Source organism: Eptesicus fuscus, chromosome 12 (genome assembly GCF_027574615.1).
Source record: "Eptesicus fuscus isolate TK198812 chromosome 12, DD_ASM_mEF_20220401, whole genome shotgun sequence".
In the NCBI taxonomy this organism is placed as follows: domain Eukaryota; kingdom Metazoa; phylum Chordata; class Mammalia; order Chiroptera; family Vespertilionidae; genus Eptesicus; species Eptesicus fuscus.
The window spans coordinates 33,863,534-33,881,485 of record NC_072484.1 but is presented as its reverse complement, the minus strand read 5'-3'; the positions used below and the strand labels follow the sequence as shown (position 1 = coordinate 33,881,485).

The window sequence follows — 17,952 nt, the reverse complement described above, 5'->3', positions numbered from 1 at the left end:
CCAGGTTCTATTCCAGTCAAAGGCATGTACCTCGGTTGCAGGCTTGATCCCTGACCCTGGTCAGGGCGCATGCAGGAGGCAACCAATTGATTTGTCTCTCTCACATCAATATTTCTGTATCTCTTCCACTCTCTCTAAAAGAAAATCAATGGAAAATATCCTCAGGTGAAGATTAACAACAACAATAAAAAACAGCCTTTTAAACCAGATCCTCCTGGAGAGTGCAACCCAGACTTGCATCTCAGTGGACATCGGAAGGAAGGCGATGGCTTTCTTGGACCCCCAAATCTCAGTGGGCATTTAATGCTTCAGATGACTATACCATCTGCCTGTGGGATATCAGTGCTGTTCTAAGAGAAGGAAAAGTTGTGGATGTGAAGACCATCTTTACAGGGCATACAGCAGTAGATGTTTCCTGGCATCTGCTCCATGAGTCTTGAGTCAGTTGCTGATTATCAGAAACATATGATCTGGGATACTCGTTCAAACAATACCTCCAAACCAAGCCAGAGACAGCTGAAGTGAACTGCCTTACAGTGAATTCATTCTTGCCACAGGATCGACTGATAAGATTATTGTCTTGTGGGATCTGAGAAATGTGAAACTTAATTGCTTGCCTTTGCATAACATAAGGATAAAATATTCCAGGTTCAGTGGTCATCTCAAAATGAGACTATTTTGGCTTCTAGTGGTACTGATCGCAGACTGAATGTCTGAAATTTAAGTAAAATTAGAGAGAAACAATCCCTGGAAGATGCAGAAGACTGGCCACTAGAGTTGTTTATTCATGGTAGTCACACTGCCAAGATATCTTTTTTCTCCCAGAATCGCAATGAACCTTGGGGTGATCTGTTCTGTGTCAGAAGAAAATATCATGCTAGAGTATCAAATGGCAGAGAACTTTTATAATGATGAAGATTCTGAAGGACCCCACTGGTGTGGCTCAGGGGTTGAGCAGTGACCTACAAACCAGGAGGTCACAGTTTGATTCTTGGTCAGGACACATGCCCGGGTTGAGGGCTTGATCCCTCATTGATACTTCTATCTCTCTCTCTCCCTTCCTCTCTGAAATATATATATATATATATATATATATATATATATATATATATTTTTTTTTTTTTTTTTTAAGGCTCTGAAGGAAGTGTGTATCCAGAAGGTCAGGGGTCTTAGCTACATCTGCACTTCTTGTGATTTTAGACTCTCCTATTTTCCCCTCTCAACCCTGATAGTGATTTAACACTAGTTTTAAGACCCAGACTTTGTTCAGTTATCCCTCTATAATAGGTACCATCAATAATGCTATTAGCCCAAATTGAGGGTTCTAAATATTAACTGGGGAACTTGATTCAGCAAAGCCACAGACTTATATTTAAATTTTCTTCAAGAATGTCCTAGTGCCCTAGCTGGTTTGGCTCAATGGATAGAGCGTTGGCCTGTGGACTGAAGGGTCCCAGGTTTGATTCTGGTCAAGGGCACATGCTCAGGTTGCAGGCTCAATCCCCAGTGTGGGGCATGCAGGAGGCAGTCACTCAATGATTCTCTCTCATTGATGTTTCTATCTCTCTTTCTCTCTTCCTTCCTCTCTGAAATCAATAAAGATATATTTTTTAAAAAACTGTTCTAGTAACAAAGATCTAAAGTAGCCACCAAAAGGGGAATATTATGTGTGGTTATCTTATATTTCTTCTTTTGCTATATCCTCAAAGTTTTTCAGACTACTTTAAGTAAAGACTAGCAGTAAGGAAGAAATAGAGCCAAGTGAGGTAGGTATCTGAGCCATGAAGTATAAGTACTGCAGGATGTTGCTAGTGGAAATTCAAGTAATATAAATTCTTTCTCTAAAATCTTCACACCTGACTTTCCAGGATGCACATTTTCCTATGTAGACCAGTTTCTTGAGTTGTGTCAAAGCTATATGTTCCTCTTTCCTCCCCATATATTTTTGCTTACTAGTGTATTTCTTCATATTATTTCTTTCCTTTCTGTGAAATGTCTTTTTAAAAAAAACTTGGGACCACCAAGTTGTAAAGATGTATATTATATCACAAGTAGACAGACTGTCCAGTTAAATTGAGAAGAGTGACTGATAGTTTCTATTTGTTTTTAAAATTAAATTAATCCCGGATAAGAAATAAAATGAAAGGTATATAATTAAACATTTAAATAAGGAAAAAAATGCTTAAAAACAAATTTGCAACAAGATTCTTTTGACATTATTTGAAAATAAGAACATTTCAAGTTGGTAGCTTGCCCATCTAGGCAAGTTCCAGAAGAAAATGAGAACAAAGAAGGGAAATGTTTCCCATCACTCAAAAACCCAGTCTGAAAACCCTTAGTATTCCAAAGCCATAGTCATATAGATGGTTCCTTAAGCAACAGGAGTGAGGGAATACTTTTCTGTTCAAACTCTCAAATTCTGGATTCCAACACCCTTTTCAAGGATCCAAAAGTCACAATAATATGAAAAGGGGAACAAAAGAAGAAACTTCAAAGAGTCATCTAAAGGTCACCTAGTCTACCTAGGTTTCACATCCTTCTTTCCTACCTAAGAATTTAGCCCACATGACTCATGGCACGACAAGTTTTTAATTTTTTGAATATTTACACCTTTCTTGAAGGATAAAGTAGTAGAGTGAGATGATAAAGGGAAATAATATTAGTCTGAGTAAAAATACAATAATTAAATATGAAGCACAAGAGATTCTAATCAGGGAAGGCAGAGTAGGGACCACTGTGAAAACTATGGGTTATAAACACAGTTTTTCTTTTTCCAAGCAAGGACACCAATACCAGCTCATCCTGGCCTTGAACTCTAAAATGAATCTATTACATTGGTTTTTAGGAGACTTTGAGCAATAATGGGTTAAGAATTTTAAAGAAGCCCTGGTTGGTGTGGCTCAGTGGGTTGGAACATTGTTCTATACACTGAAGAGTAGGAGGTTCAATTCCCAGTCAAGGGCTTCTTATTTCTCTCATCCAAGTAAGAATCCCCATTTTTTTTAAAATGCTCTTGGAAAATGAGAATTAATCATCTTAATTCATTACAAAGACTATGGTTTAACTCCAAACAGCTCTGTGTGTTTTTTTAATACTCATCTGAGGATATTTTTTACATTGATTTTTAGAGGGTGGAAGAGAGAGGGAAAGACAGAGAGAAACACATCGACTGATTGCCTCCTGCATGGGCCCAGGCCCGGGGAGGAGCCTGCAACCGAGATACATGCCCTTGATCAGAATCGAACCTAGGACTCTTCAGTCCACAGGCCGACGCTCTATCCATTGAGCCAAACCGGCCAGGGCAACTCAAATTTTAATGTACATATGGATCACGGGGGGAGGGGGGCGGGGGGGGAAGTCTTATTAAAATGCAAATTCAGCAGATCTGGGCCAGAGCTTGCTTTTTTTTTTCCCCAGGAGGAAGGGGCAGTTGGAAGAGCTTCTGAAATTGCTGGGTGTAGGTGTGGGAGCAATGCCAAACTTACTGGGGTGGAAAGGGACAGGAACATGGCCAGAAGAAGCTGGTTGACATCTCATGAGGGCCCCTGGCACCCTGACTCTCATGATGACCCTGGGACCCAAGGCCTCACAGGGTCTTAGAGCCTGCATTTTAAACAAGCTCCTAGTGACACAGATGTAGCTGTTCCTTAGAATACACAATGTGTATCTACTTTCCTTATGGCTAAGGTAAAATTGATGGTGCCTACCCCTGCCTGACTAGTTCTAAAGGGACTAAGTTTACATCTAGCTAATTTCTGCAAAATAATCCTTAAAGGCTTATCAATCCTCTAGGCTTTCTCTTCACCAGCTTCTTAAACTTCTCAATTGAAGTTTCTTTTTCTTAATTATATTTTGGGATCTTCTTTGAACCGTCTCAAATGCTGTCCCCATATATCTCCTAAACTGAGGTACATAAACATGAAATTAAACCTTAAGTATGATCGAGCAAACTCTCGGCTCCTTCATTCAGCCCAGTAGTATAATGACTGTTTCTGAAACAACACTGTAACACAGGCTCATTTTTATTTTTATTTTTAAATATATTTTACCGATTTTTTACTAGAGGAAGGGAGAGGGAGAGAGAGTTAGAAACATCGATGGGAGAGAAACATCAATCAGCTGCCTCCTGCACACACCCTACTGAGGATGTGCTCGCAACCAAGGTACATGCCCTTGACCGGAATCGAACCTGGGACCCTTGAATACACAGGCCAATGCTCTATCCACTGAGCCAAACTGGTTACGGCAGGCTCATTTTTAGTGCGTAGTCCCAGATGAGCTGAAATTATGTACATAGCTGGTTGTTCACTATATTAAATTAGCTTACTCACTTTGCTATTTCTTTTTAAAATATCACTGGATTTGATCCAATTTTTCAGAATTAAAGTTATTTTGAATTTTAACCCAATTCTCCAAGGAACCAAGCCCTGGTATAGGAGGAAGTATTTTCTCTAGGTCTTAGTTTTCTCATCTGTGAAATAGAAATGAAGGTCATGAATGCACTCTAATCTCTCCTTCCAAGAATCTATAACTTACAGTCTATATTTTCCTTCTATTATTCAGTGCATGTGATCAAGGACCTTTATTTTACTCCCTGTTTTGCCTAATGAAAAGTCCCTTTTGCTTACTTCCCAGCTCTCCAGAGAGAAGAGCCTGCCATAAACTATATACACATATTACTATACATATTTAACTATCCTTAAAGGAACTCTCAAAAGTTAATATAATGAGCTAGAAATATCCTAAAGTAACTAAAAACAAAAATAAAAACTAAACTTAAAAAACCCTTAAATTATCTTTCTCAGCAGCCCTAATTGGTTTGGCTCAGTGAATAGAGCATCGGCCTGTGGACTGAAGGATCCCAGGTTCAATTCCGGTCAAGGGCATGTACCTTGGTTGCGGGCACATCCCCAATAGGGGGTGTGCAGGAGGCAGCTGATAGATGTTTCTCTCTCATTGATGTTTCTAACTCTCTATCCCTCTCCCTTCCTCTCTGTAAAAAAATCAATAAAATATATTTAAAACACACACATACACATACACACACACACACACACACACACACACACACACACGCAGCCAAACTTACACCTTTTTTTGTTCACTTTGCTATTGTCCTCACCAGTGTCAACAACTGTGCACAAGCAAAAGTTGTGCTTAGCTGGCAAAAACTAATCAATTAGCTCTCTTAAGTCTCATCGGCTGTGTTTTCCTGAGGACAAAGAATCTGTCCACCTGCTCCCACAGATGGTACAGCTGCAGTTTAAGTAAAACACCTGCTTCGTGTACATCCATTTCATGAAACTTGCTAGAACAATGCTAGCTACACATCAGGCAAGCCCAAGTCAGCATTTTCAATTTTTTTGCCCAGAGTAAAATCAACATCATTTTTAAGGATTGGATGCTAAAATATGCCTTTAATTCCCAATACGACAATGTCAAAGAAGTTAAAATAATAGCCCTAGCCTGTTTCTCAGTGGTTAGAGTGTCAGCCCGAGGACTCAAAGATCTTGAGTTCAATTTTGATCAAGGGCACATACCTTGGTTGCAGGCTTGATCCCTGGGCCCCAGACCCTGGTTGGGGTTCATGCAGGAGAAAACCAATCAATGTGTCTCTCTCACATCGATGTTTCTGTCTCTCCCTCTCCATTCCACTCTCTCTAAAAAATTAAGGGGGAAAAATATCCTCGAGTGAGGATTAACAACAACAAAAGTCACAAAAATGTAAAAAAAATTGTTATAGCTATAGGTGGCTCAGTTGATCAAAAGATTGCAGGTTTGATCTCCAGCTGGTGGGCACACAAGGCAACCGATTAATACTTCTCTCTCACATCCATGTCTCTCTCTTTCTCTCTCTCTCTTCCTTCCCTCCCTCTCTCAAATAAATAACCAAATAAAAAACATATCCCTGGGTGAGGATTTAAAAAAAAAGTATTATTATAAATAGTGGGAATCCTAGGTTACAAATATGATTGTCATTAACCACTTCCTAAACTACTTAATTTAGAACATTTATAGGGAGACTAGAGGCCCGGTGCACAGATTCATACACTGGTGGGGTCCCTCGGCCTGGCCTGCTCCCTCTCACAATCTGGACCCTTTGGGGGACGTTGGATTGCCAGTTTCGGCCCAATCCCTGCAGGCCAGGCCAAGGGACCCCCGTTGCATGAATCCATGCACAGGGCCTCTAGTATGCATTTAAGATCTTTGGTTAATCTCTTCTTGCCCTCCCTCCTTCCCCCTTCCCTCTGAGATTCATCAATCTGTTCCATGTTTCCATGCCTGTGCATTGAGCGTCTGCCCCCTGGTGGTCATTGCACATCATAGCTACTGGTCGAACTGTCGCTTAGGCTTTTATATCCTACTAGTGGCCCGCTGCATCCCTCTCGCAATCTAGGACTGCTGGCTCCTAACCGCTCACCTGCCTGCCTGCCTGATCGCCCCCAACTGCGCCCCCTTGCAGCCTGATCACCCCTAAATGCCCCCCTGCCGGCCTAATTGCCTCCAACTGGCCCCCCTGCCAGCCTGCTCGCCCCCAACTGCCCCCCTGCCAGCCTGATCAACCCCAACTGCCCTCCCCTGCTAGCCTGATTGCTCACAACTGTCCCCCCCGCCAGCCTGCTTACCCCCAACTGCCCCGCCCCCCCGCCAGCCTGATCACCTCCACTGCCTCTGCCCCGCCACCATGGCTTTGTCCAGAAGGTCTCCCGGTCTAATTAGCATATTACCCTTTTATTAGTATAGACTAGAGGCCCGGTGCATGAAATTTGTGTGGGAGGCGGGGGAGGAGGGTGTCCCTCAGCCCGACCTGCACCCTCGCACAATCTGGGACCACTGGCTCCTAACCATTGGCCTGCCTGCCTGCCTGATCACCCCTAACTGCTCTGCCTGCCTGATGGCCCCTAACCACTCTGTCTGTCTGGCTGCCTGATGGCCCCTAACCGCTCTACTGCTTGCCTGTTTGTCCCTAACTGCTCTGCCTGCCTGCCTGTTCGCCCCTAACTGCTCACCTGCCTGCCTGCCTGTTTGCCCCTAACCGCTCTGCCTGCCTGATCACCCTTAACTACTCTGCCTGCCTGCTCACCCCTACCGCTCACCTGCCTTCCTGCCTGATGGCCCCTAACTGCTCTGCCTGCCTGATCACCCCTAACTTCTCTGCCTGCTTGCCCCTAACCGGTCTGCCTGCCTGTTCAGCCCCTAACTTCTCACCTGCCTGCCTGCCTGATCACCCCTAACCACTCACCTGCCTGACTGCCTGATGGCCCCTAACCACTCTGCTGCTTGTCTGATTGCCCCTAACCACTCTGCCTGCCTATCTGTTCGTCCCTAAACGCTCACCTGCCTGCCTGCTCAGTACGCGTCATAGCAACAGTCATTCCTGTCATTCCACCTTAACGGTCACTTAGGCTTTTATTATATAGACTAGAGGCCCAGTGCACTAAATCATGTATGGGTGGAGTCCCTAGGCTGGGCCAGCAATCAGGGCTGATTGAGGCCAGGTTGATCGGGGCCAGGCCGATCAGGGCTGGGCTGGAGAGGAGGCAATGGTCACCGGGCCAGGCGCAGAAGGAATGGAAGCTGGATGCCGGATGCCAACATCGCCGTCGTCGGCGCCCAGCCACCATGCAGTTCCCTGCCTCCACCCCTTCTCCTTCCCTCTCCACCACGCAGCCACTGTGGCAGGCGGGCAGCAGGCTGATTGGGGCCTGCCAGCAGGGAGGAGGGATAGGGCAGGGGAGGTTGGCCGCCAGCCCCGAGGAGGGAGCTGGCCCTCGGCCCCCCTGGGAAAGGGGTCGCGTCTGCCACCACCCACCCGTTTCCCTGTCCCAGCCCAGGGTCCAGCCCTGATTGGGCAATAGGGGCTTGCTGGCTGGGGGGAGGAACCGCAGGAGGTTAGCCAGCCGGGTGGAGGGACCGTGGGAGGTTGGCTGTGGGAGTGCACTGACCACCAGGGGACAGCTCCTGCATTGAGCATCTGCCCCCTGGGGGTCAATGCGTGTCATAGTGATCAATCATTCTGGTCACTTAGGCTTTTATATATAGACTAGAGGCCCGGTGCACGGGGGTGGGGGGGTCCCTCAGACTGACCTGTACCTTCTCCAAAGCAGGAGCCCTCGGGGGATGTCCAACTGCCAGTTGGACATCCCTCTTGGACATCCCTCTCGCAATCCAGAACCTCTGGCTCCTAACCGCTCACCTGCCTGCCTGCCCTAACCACTCTGCCTGCCGGGCCTGATCCCCCTAACTGCCCTCCCCTGCCGCCTGATCCCCCTAATTGCCCTCCCCTGCCGGCCTGGTCACCCCTAACTGCCCTCCCCTGCCGACCTGGTCACCCCTAACTGCCCTCCCCTGCTGACCTGGTCACCCCTATTAACTTCTTTTTTTTAATCTTATCCCCTTCACACACAATTGTATTTGACTTCCTTATTGGCTTCTCCCTCTCACACAATTTTTCTCTCTTCTTTATGTAACACTTTTTCCTAGTGACTCATCATTTATAAACTTTTCTTTCCTCATTTCCTACTTCCGTTCCATCATTCTTCCCATCTTTCTCCTACCCTCCCTCCCTCCCCACATGCCTTCTTTCCTTTATCTTTACCCCTTCCCTTCCTCCCCTTTTCCTTCCTTCCCACCTTAACTTTTTTCTTCACTTTCTCCCTCGGACCTGCTTTGCTCCCTGCCCCATCTCTTCCTTCTTCCCATTCTCCTTTTAGGCTCTACCGGCTCCCTTTAAAACTTTTTCCCTCCCTCTTTCTCTCTCATCCTACCTTTCCCATACATTCTTCTCTACTTACTTCCACTGTTTTAATATCTATCTACCTACCTGCCTAATTATTCACTATCATTTATCTTTTTGCTTTTCTTACTCCTACTTTTAAAATCTGTCCCCAGTACACAACTATACTTGATTTTCATTATAGCTCCTACAGTTCACTCATACATCCTCTTTCCTTCTTTAACTCTGTTCTCTACTGACTCCTTTATATAGTTCTTCCCTCCCTCCTTCCCTTCTTCCCCATCTTCCCCCCTCCTCCCTCAGTCTTTTCCTCTTTTTACAGGCTAATTAAAAATTCTATACTTTTCGTCCTTAATACTGACTGCTTTCCTCTCTGGGACCTATAGCCGCCTCTGTTTGGGCACTCAGGTGCTTCTCGCACTGGCTTTGAGGGGCCGAGCAACAACGCAGCTATGTCTTGCCTACTGTGGCCTGCGCCTCCCCTCTCCAAGTTGGGGGAGGGTCCAGCCAGCCCGGGCAGGTGTCCATTGCGGGAACCACTGCGTTACATGCGCGCGCATGTGCATTCATGTGCACGTAAGGCTTTTCTCCCATTGAGTGAAGGGGGGGACACGGAGGCCTTTCCTGCCGCCCCCTGCCCCCCACCCGGCATGCCTGCTCCACGCCTCGAGCAGCTCTCTGTCCACTCCCCTCTGGAATTCGCAGGCGACAAACATGCTTGCACAGGCACGGTTGGGCCCGGCTTGTCCTCAGGGGGCATTCCACCCAGGATGCAAGCCCCCATCCGGGTCGGACTGGGCAGATGAATGAATGGACAACTGGAAAAAGCTGCGGTGGCTTCCCTGTGGTGTGAGGGTCACCTGTGCACTCTATGTTGTTGCGCCCGGGCCCTTCCTTCGTGGTGTTGGGTCCACATCCTCTCAATTTGAGTACATGACCCCTCCTGGGGTAACTGCCGATGCGCGCACCCCTGGTGTCTGCTGACCGCGCCCCAAGAACCAGTCGCCCCTTGGCTACTACCCCCACCTCAGCAGTGGGGTTGGTAGTGTCCCCGGGCAGAGTGCTCTCGGATGGGGTGTGGTGTCGCGGGGGTGTTTGTTGGGCGCGTGCACCCAGGAGAAAAAGAGGACTCCAGCGCCGGGGGAAGGGAAGTGAGCCTCATGCAAGTACCCTGTTGCGCGTGCAACCTCCTGCTGGTCTGCCAATATGTAAATTGGTCGTTACTGTGACACCATAATGGACAATTTGCATATTACCTCTTTATTATCTACACCAATAAAAGAGTAAGATGCAAATTGACCATACCTTCGTGACGCCCACCAGCTAATCAGGCGTGAGTATGCAAATTAACCCAAAAAAAGATGGCGGGAGCGGCCGGGGGAAGGCGGGACACTTACGTCGTTGCCATGGCAACAACGCAGGTGTTCTGCCCAGCCGCTCTGGGTCTCTGGGCAGCGTGGGAAGGTGGAAAGGTGGCTCCAGGCCGGGGCAGAAAGGCGACTCCGGCCAGAGCGAAGGCGGTGCCGGCAGCCAGGGGAAGGAAGGCCCATTCTTGCATGAATCTTTGTGCATTGGGCCTCTAGTATAAATAATAAAAGCCTAATATGCTAATGATATGACTGGTCGGCCGTTCAACCAATCAAAGCATAATATGCTAATGATATGCTCAGGCCGTTCAGCCACTTGCTATGACGTGCACTGGCCACCATGGGGTAGTCAACCAGTAGGTTAGCTTGCTGCTGGGGTCCAGCCAATCGGGACTGAGTGAGATGGGCCAGACATGCCCTGGAGCCCTTCTGCAGTCCCTCCCCAGCTGGCCAACCTCCCGCGTCCCTCCCCAGCCCCGATCGTGCACCGGTGGGGGTCCTTCGGCCAGGCCTATGCCCTCTTGCAATCTGGGACCCCTCGGGGGATGTCGGAGAGCCAGTTTCAGCCCGATCCCACAGGCCAGGCCAAGGGACCCCACTGGTGCACGAATTCGTGCACCGGGCCTCTAGTATATAGATAAGTAAAATGGTCTTATTATTGCCCAACAATCAGTGATTCATATTAAGAATGGTAATATCAATACAAGTAAATGTGCTAAATGAATGTGTGAGAAAAAGAATTTCTTCCTAGTTTTATACCTAAGAAACTTTACAACCCAGAATTTTTTTATTCTCCACATGGAACCTTAACTTAACCTCTGCTTAAATCCTCAGGAATTTTCTCCCCATTAAGGAAGATTCATCAGTATTGGTAAAGAAAGCCAATGATTATTTCTTGAGCAAATAAACAAAAACACTCATGAAGTGATTATTTTATGCAATAGTCTGTGAGTTAGTTTGTATGTTGAAGTCATACTTTTGAGGATATTTTGATGGCTTATGGAGAAAATGGTATGAAATACTGGAAATTAAGGATGTCCCAGGAATATAGTAAACTACAGATAAGAGAGCTTGCTTACCAAAAGACAACATAGCATTATCTAATATATATAGAAGACAAAACAATCAAATTAAAGATATACTCCTCAAGTGAAAATTAAAATCAAACATCAGCCCAGCCAGTGTGGCTCAATGGTTGAGATCTGACCCATGAACCAAGAGGTCACAGGTTTTGATTCACATGCCCAGTTTTGGAATCGAACCCCAGTAGGGGATGAGCAAGAGGCAGACCAAGCGATGTTTCTCTCTCATCAATGTTTCTATATCTCTATCCCTCTCCCTTCTCCTCTCTCTAAAAATCTATAAAAACATATTTTTAAAAAATCAAACATTAGTTCCTCCTCCTCCTCCCTACCTCAGTCAGCATTATCTAATATCTCTCTCCCTAATATGTTCTCAGACATCTCCATTTATCACTCTACTCACGTTGTCCTGTATAGAAAGTTTTTCCTCCCTGTAACTCTTCCTCTGATTAGACTTAGATGGTGTTTGTTTTAGATGGTGTAGACGCCCTAAAGCAGTGTTTTCAAATTAGTCTTCAGGCTATATGGAAGATAATTAATTACTTAGAAAATTTGATGGAAATGCAGATTCCTGGGCCCTCTCCCAGCCTCCAGAATTTAAACCTCTGGGAGGTAAAATCCTAGACACTGCATTTAACAAGCTTTCCAAATGGACACCAAAGTATACACTGAATACAGTTATTTTTCATTCCTCAACCACTATTTTAATATCAGCCTACATTTGCCAGTTACTTGACATTAATTCACCTTCATTACTCTGGAATTCTGAAACACATACAATCACTTCCAATGAAGAGCCTACCTATTTCGTTATCTTTCCAATATGAATTCCTAGTCTACTCTCTCCTCCAGAGCAGGTTTTGTGTAAATGTTGAACTTATCCCACAACAGCAGTTCAATTTTTTTTTCCTTCTGAGGAAAGTATTAACAGCATGGATATTTGGTGGTTGCATCATTAAAAGTTACATTAAAAGCAAAATGCATTATCTGTCATATGTATTAGTTTACAGTGGTGGAAATAATCACCAAAATATCTGGAGTAAAAAAAAAAAAAAATCTGGAGAGTTTGATCCACCTGAAGCTTTTCTTCTTCTATGGCATCAATAGCAGAAAATACCTATTTTCATTTCCAGGACAGTTTGGTCTAGTTACAGGTTCATTAATTCCTATCAGACAGATGGGAAAACATCATCTCCTACAACCACAGGTAATAGGTGCATCACATGTTCCAAAATGGACAACTTAGCACTTTCTGGAAAAGGGAAAAGGACTTGAAATAGTGCTTGGCAGCTCCATGAAGCAATCAATCATATATCTGTCTTTTTACAGAGCATTTGGAAAGTTCTCTGAAATGAAAGGTGTGATGATTTTAAAGGGCTCTCACTACTAACATTGAACAAATCAATACTGAAAGTTGCTGTCATTCATAAAATCTGTTCCAAGGTACTTAAAACAACAAAAGAGATAAATGCCTTTGCTCTTGTTTAAAACAAAGATCTGACGGAACAATTTGGTGGACTTCCCATCGGACTGAAAATTATAAAGACTCTGCACAAAATTATGTACAGTATGATTTTGTTTGTGAAAAACACTATTTGTGTATTACAGGTAAGTGTAAAGGCATCCAAAAGTCTGAAAATAGGATCCCGGGTCCGGGTGAGGCCGTGTGCCCCTGGATCCGGGTGAGGCCGGGTCCCGGGCCCAGGTGAGGCCACGCGACCCTGGGTCTGGGTGAGGCCACGCGCCCCTGGGTCTGGGAGAGGCCACGTGCCCCTGGGTCCAGGTGAGGCCACGCGCCCCTGGGTCCAGGTGAAGCTGGATCCCGGGTCCGGGTGAGGCCGTGTGCCCCTGGATCCGGGAGAGGCTGGGTCCCAGGTCCGGGTGAGGCCGCGCACACCTGGGTCCGGGTGAGGCCACGCACCCCTGGGTCCGGGTGAGGCCACGTGCCCCTGAGTCCGGGTGAAGCCGTGCCTCTGGGTCCGGCCGAGACCAAACCAGAGAGAGTCGGACCTGCATTACCACCATATGTCCACCATCCAGAGCTGAAAAGTCAGTGCCGACATGTACACATAAGGAACTGGTGGACATTGAAATTGGGTCTCAAAAGAACTGTTGGTCCAGAAAGAAACTCACTACAGACTGATTCATTTGCCTGTCAGCATAACTATTATTGCTCGTCTCACATTCAGTTCTTATAAGTATATTTCTAGTGACACATGATCTCGCTCATCTAGGGGAAATGATGAACAGCATAGACTGATGAACAAGAACAGAACCAGAAACAAGGAGGCATTGATCGAACTATCAGGCCTCAGAGGGAGGGTAGGAAAGGGTGGGGAGAGGGGGGAGAGATCAACCAAAGGACTTGTGTGCATGCATATGAGCCTAACTAATGGTTAAGATCAATAGGGGGTTGGGGCATTCGTGGGGAGGGGTGTGGGATGGGAATGGGGTGATGAGGACAAATATGTGACACCTTAATCAATAAAGAAATTTAAAAAATAAAAAAATAAAAAAAAATTTAAAAAGTCTGAAAATATACCAACTTTCAGTAATGACATAAAAGGGATTTTTTACTTTTTACTCTATTTGCTGCAATTTTTATATGAATGTCTTATATTACTTTTGTAAAAGATATTTTTCAATAAAAATTACAGCATCAAAGCAGGATACTCTACAATAAATTACAATTCATTCAGTATAACTGAGAAATAGAACGTGGTAGTGCTATGGAGTTAGAATCTGGTTTAGAGCTTGTCTCTACTACTAACCATAGAGACATGTTCTCCATGAGTCAATTAATCACCCAAGCGATGCAGTCTGTTACCTCAACTATAAAGTGAAGATGGTAATAGTACTCAATTCACAGGATGTTGTAAGCAGTGAATAAAAATAATTTATGTGAAATACCCATGTAAACTATTATTTTTTAAATTACGTATTACATATATACTTTAAAATACAATGTGAAGCACTACAGAGCTAAAGCTTTCTTCATCTTCCTAAGTCATCACAGCAATGATCATTTTACACAAAATAACAATAATAGAAATGACTAGAATAAATTTATACAAAGTCTAGTAAATTTCAGTAACGAATCATTCAAAGAAGAACCAAGGAACTTTTTTGTTGTTGTTGTTAATCCTCACCCAAAATTATTTGTTCCATTGATTTTGTTTTTGGAGAGCGTGGAAAAGAGGGAGTGGGGAGAGAGACACACAAACACATCAATGTGAGAGAAACACATTGACTGGTTGTTTCCTGCATGCACCCTGGGACAGGGATTAACCTGCAACCCAGGTATGTGCCCTTGACCAGGAATCCAAACCGACACTCTAACCACTGAGCAACATGGACCAGGGCCCAGGAACTTTCTCAATAAATAAATTCCTGATATTTTACTTTCATGTCAAATAGCTCTCACAAAAAAATAAAAGTGTGTACAATTTAAATTCTAAATAATGAGCTTTAAAAGTGTTCAAATGATGAAGAGAATTTATCTGTTTCCTCTGTATCACTCCAAAGGCCATGTTAGGCCCTACCTCTATTTTCACTCACCATGTCATTTATACAGGGTAGGCAAAGTAGGTTTACATTTGTGAATACTCGAAACACAAGAGTTCATTCTTGTATTGTTATTTATTGTATTGATTTCCATAGGAACAACTGTAAACCAATTTTTCCACTCTGTATCCTATTGCCTACTCAGCATCTCTAATTGGATATGTAACAGATATCTCATAATCCCATATCAAATTCCTGGTTCCCACCCCTAGTCCAAACCTACGTGGGGCCTTCACCTCTCCCCAGTTTTTCTCAAACCAGTAAATTAGCAACTTAAGCCAATAAACTTAAGAGTTATCCTTGACACACAACTCCCATATCCAATCCACTTAAGCAAATCCTATCAACTCTACCTTCAAAATAGCTTGATTCCCTCTATTTCTCCTTTCCTCCACCATTAACATTCTGATCTACGTAAACCACCAACCTCCCACTCTTGGCCTACAGCAATAATTTCTAAATTCACCTGCTTCCATCTTTGTCCTACTAGAGTGTTTTTTCCAAGAACAGAATGATCTCTTTAAAAGGTAAAGGAGATAATGTCACTCTGATCAAAACCCTCCAATGGATTCCCACCTCATTTAGAAAACCCCAAATCCTTTCCTTGACTCTTAAGGTCCTGTATGTTCTGGCCCCTACTTACCTCCCTCAGATCAGCTTCTACCACTATTACCCTTGCTCAATGTGCTCCAGATATACCAGCCTCCTTGCTGTTTTGTGAACATATCAAGCAAGCTTTGACCCTTTGCCTGGACTGTTCCTCTCCCATATATCTACATGGCTAGCTTACTTCCTTCACATCTTTGCACAAATGTTACTTGATCAGTCACACACACACACACACTGAGTGGCCAGATTATTATGACCACCTGACGTTTGTAGGCAAATTAGCCATACACTGCTTCATATGGGATATGGAAGCCGAAGGCCTGTTTGAACACCTTTGCTGTCTGCAGTTACCAAGATAAAACGTCTCCAATTCGCATAGGAACACAAGGATTGGACAGTCGAGCATTAGAAAAAAGTCATGTGGTTTGATGAATCACATTTCCAGTTGCATCATGCAGATGGCAGAGTGAGAATTTCGAGGAAACAGCATGAAAGCATGCACCCCACATGCATGAGTACAACCCTTCAAGCAGATGGGGGCAGTGTTATGGTTTGGGGCATGTTTTCCTGGCATGATTTGGGCCCTTTAATTTGTGTGGAACAATGTCTGAACAACATACCTAAGTATCGTTGCTGATCAAGTTCATCCTATCATGTTGATGGCGTATCCAATGGAGATGGCTTCTTCTAACAAGACAATGTGCCATGCCACGGTGCTCGTATTGTGCAGGAGTGGTTTCAAGAACATGAGGGAGACTTTACCTTGCTTAGGTGGCCCCCACCATCACCAGATCTCAATCCAATTGAGCATTTGTGGGACGAAGTTAAAAGAGCCATCAGGCGGCTGGTTCCACAACCATCAAATCTCACAGAACTGGACAGTGCTATTCATCAGGCATGGTGTCAGATTCCTCGCATCACCTTTCAACAACTCGTGGAGTCAATGCCAAGAAGAATTGCCGCAGTATTGAAGGCAAAAGGTGGCCCAACGAAGTACTGATGGGGTGGTCATAATAAACTGGCCACTCAGTGTATATTTTTTTTATTGATTTCAGAGAGGAAAGGAGAGGGAGAGATAGAAACATCAATGATGAGAGAGAATCCTTGATTGGTTGCCTCCTGCATGCCCCCTACAGGGGATCGAGCCTGCAACCTGGGCATATGCCCTTGACTGGAATCGAACCCAGGACCCTTCAGTTAGCAGGCCGACACTCTATCCACTGAACCAAACCAGCCAGGGCTTGATCAGTCTTTTTTAACCTTTGTATCTAATATTACTCCCCATCACCCTCCTCTCTATATACAACATACCTTAAAACTTTATCACCACCTGAATATTAAAACGTGTGTATAAAATATATTTTTCATCATATTAAATTTCAAGATCTGTGAGAGGGTTGTGTTTGGTTTACTACTGCCTTGTACAAAGTAGAGGCTCAGCAAAATGTTAAGACTCCTGATACAAGTATAAACTAGTACAACTCTGGAAAACTCAAGCAGTTATCTATCTATTAAAGCTAGATATATGCACATTCAAAGATCCTCCAATTCCACTCCTAGGTATATACTCAAAGACATAGAAGAATGTTCTTTGCAGCATTATTCCTAATAGCCAAAAACTGGAAACAATCAAGACATCCATCAACAATAGAACAGATAGCCTTAACCGGTTTGGCTCAGTGGATAGAGCGTCGGCCTGCGGACTCAAGCGTCCCGGGTTCGATTCCAGTCAAGGGGATGTACCTTGGTTGCGGGCCCATCCCCAGTGGGGAGTGTGCAGGAGGCAGCTGATCGATGTTTCTCTCTCATCGATATTTCTAACTCTCTATCCCTCTCCCTTCCTCTCTGTAAAAAATCAATAAGATATATATTAAAAAAACAAAACAAAAACAAAAAAAACACACAATAGAACAGATAAATTGTGGTATAGAGGAATGTTATTGTGGTATAGAGGAATTGTTTTATAGAGGAATTCTATACAGCAATGAGAATGAACTACTGACAGCACATGTGTCATTACTGTAGAGCAAAACATGTCAGATATAAAAGAATGCACAGTATATGATTCTATATAATGTTTTTTTGTGGTTTTTTTTTTAAGTCGAAACTAATGTATGGTGATAGAAGTCAGCACATTGGTTATCCTGGGGAGAAGGAGGGATAGTAACCGGCAGGAGAGAAGTAGGCTTCTGAAGTAGTTGCTGTTAATTTCTTTTTTTTTTTTTTAGAAAACTCATTGAGCTATACATTTATGATTTATGCATTTTTGTTTAATAAAGGTTTGGATAGAAAAAAATTATAAGAAAAAGAAACAGCCGAAACCAGTTTGGCTCAGTGGATAGAGCATCGGCCTGCGGACTCAAGGGTCCCAGGTTCGATTCCGGTCAAGGGCATGTACTTTGGTTGCGGGCACATCCCCAGTAGGGGGTGTGCAAGAGGCAGCTGATCAATGTTTCTCTCTCATCGATGTTTCTAACTCTCTATCCCTCTCTCTTCCTCTCTGTAAAAAAATCAATAAAAAAAAAATATTTAAAAAAAAAAGAAAAAGAAACACTGTCAAGCTGTCTTCCAAACAGCTATTACAGCTAATATT

General features: G+C 44.2%; 1 protein-coding gene and 1 pseudogene across 4 annotated transcripts in view; one reads left to right on the top strand and one right to left on the bottom strand.

Moving 5' to 3' along the window:
• CBFA2T2 (CBFA2/RUNX1 partner transcriptional co-repressor 2) overlaps positions 1-17,952 on the bottom strand; it is a 153,002-nt gene that overhangs the window by 114,069 nt on the left and 20,981 nt on the right. Inside the window, exon 1 of one of the 4 annotated variants that reach the window (XM_054724468.1) lies at positions 9,598-9,832. The exons of the other annotated variants lie outside the window; for them this stretch is intronic. The gene's annotated coding sequence lies outside the window, so the exon portion shown is untranslated. Of the gene's footprint in view, positions 1-9,597; positions 9,833-17,952 lie in introns of those variants that run through there. 4 annotated transcript variants of the gene reach the window in all.
• LOC103304912 (histone-binding protein RBBP4-like) overlaps positions 1-17,952 on the top strand; it is a 31,124-nt pseudogene that overhangs the window by 12,044 nt on the left and 1,128 nt on the right.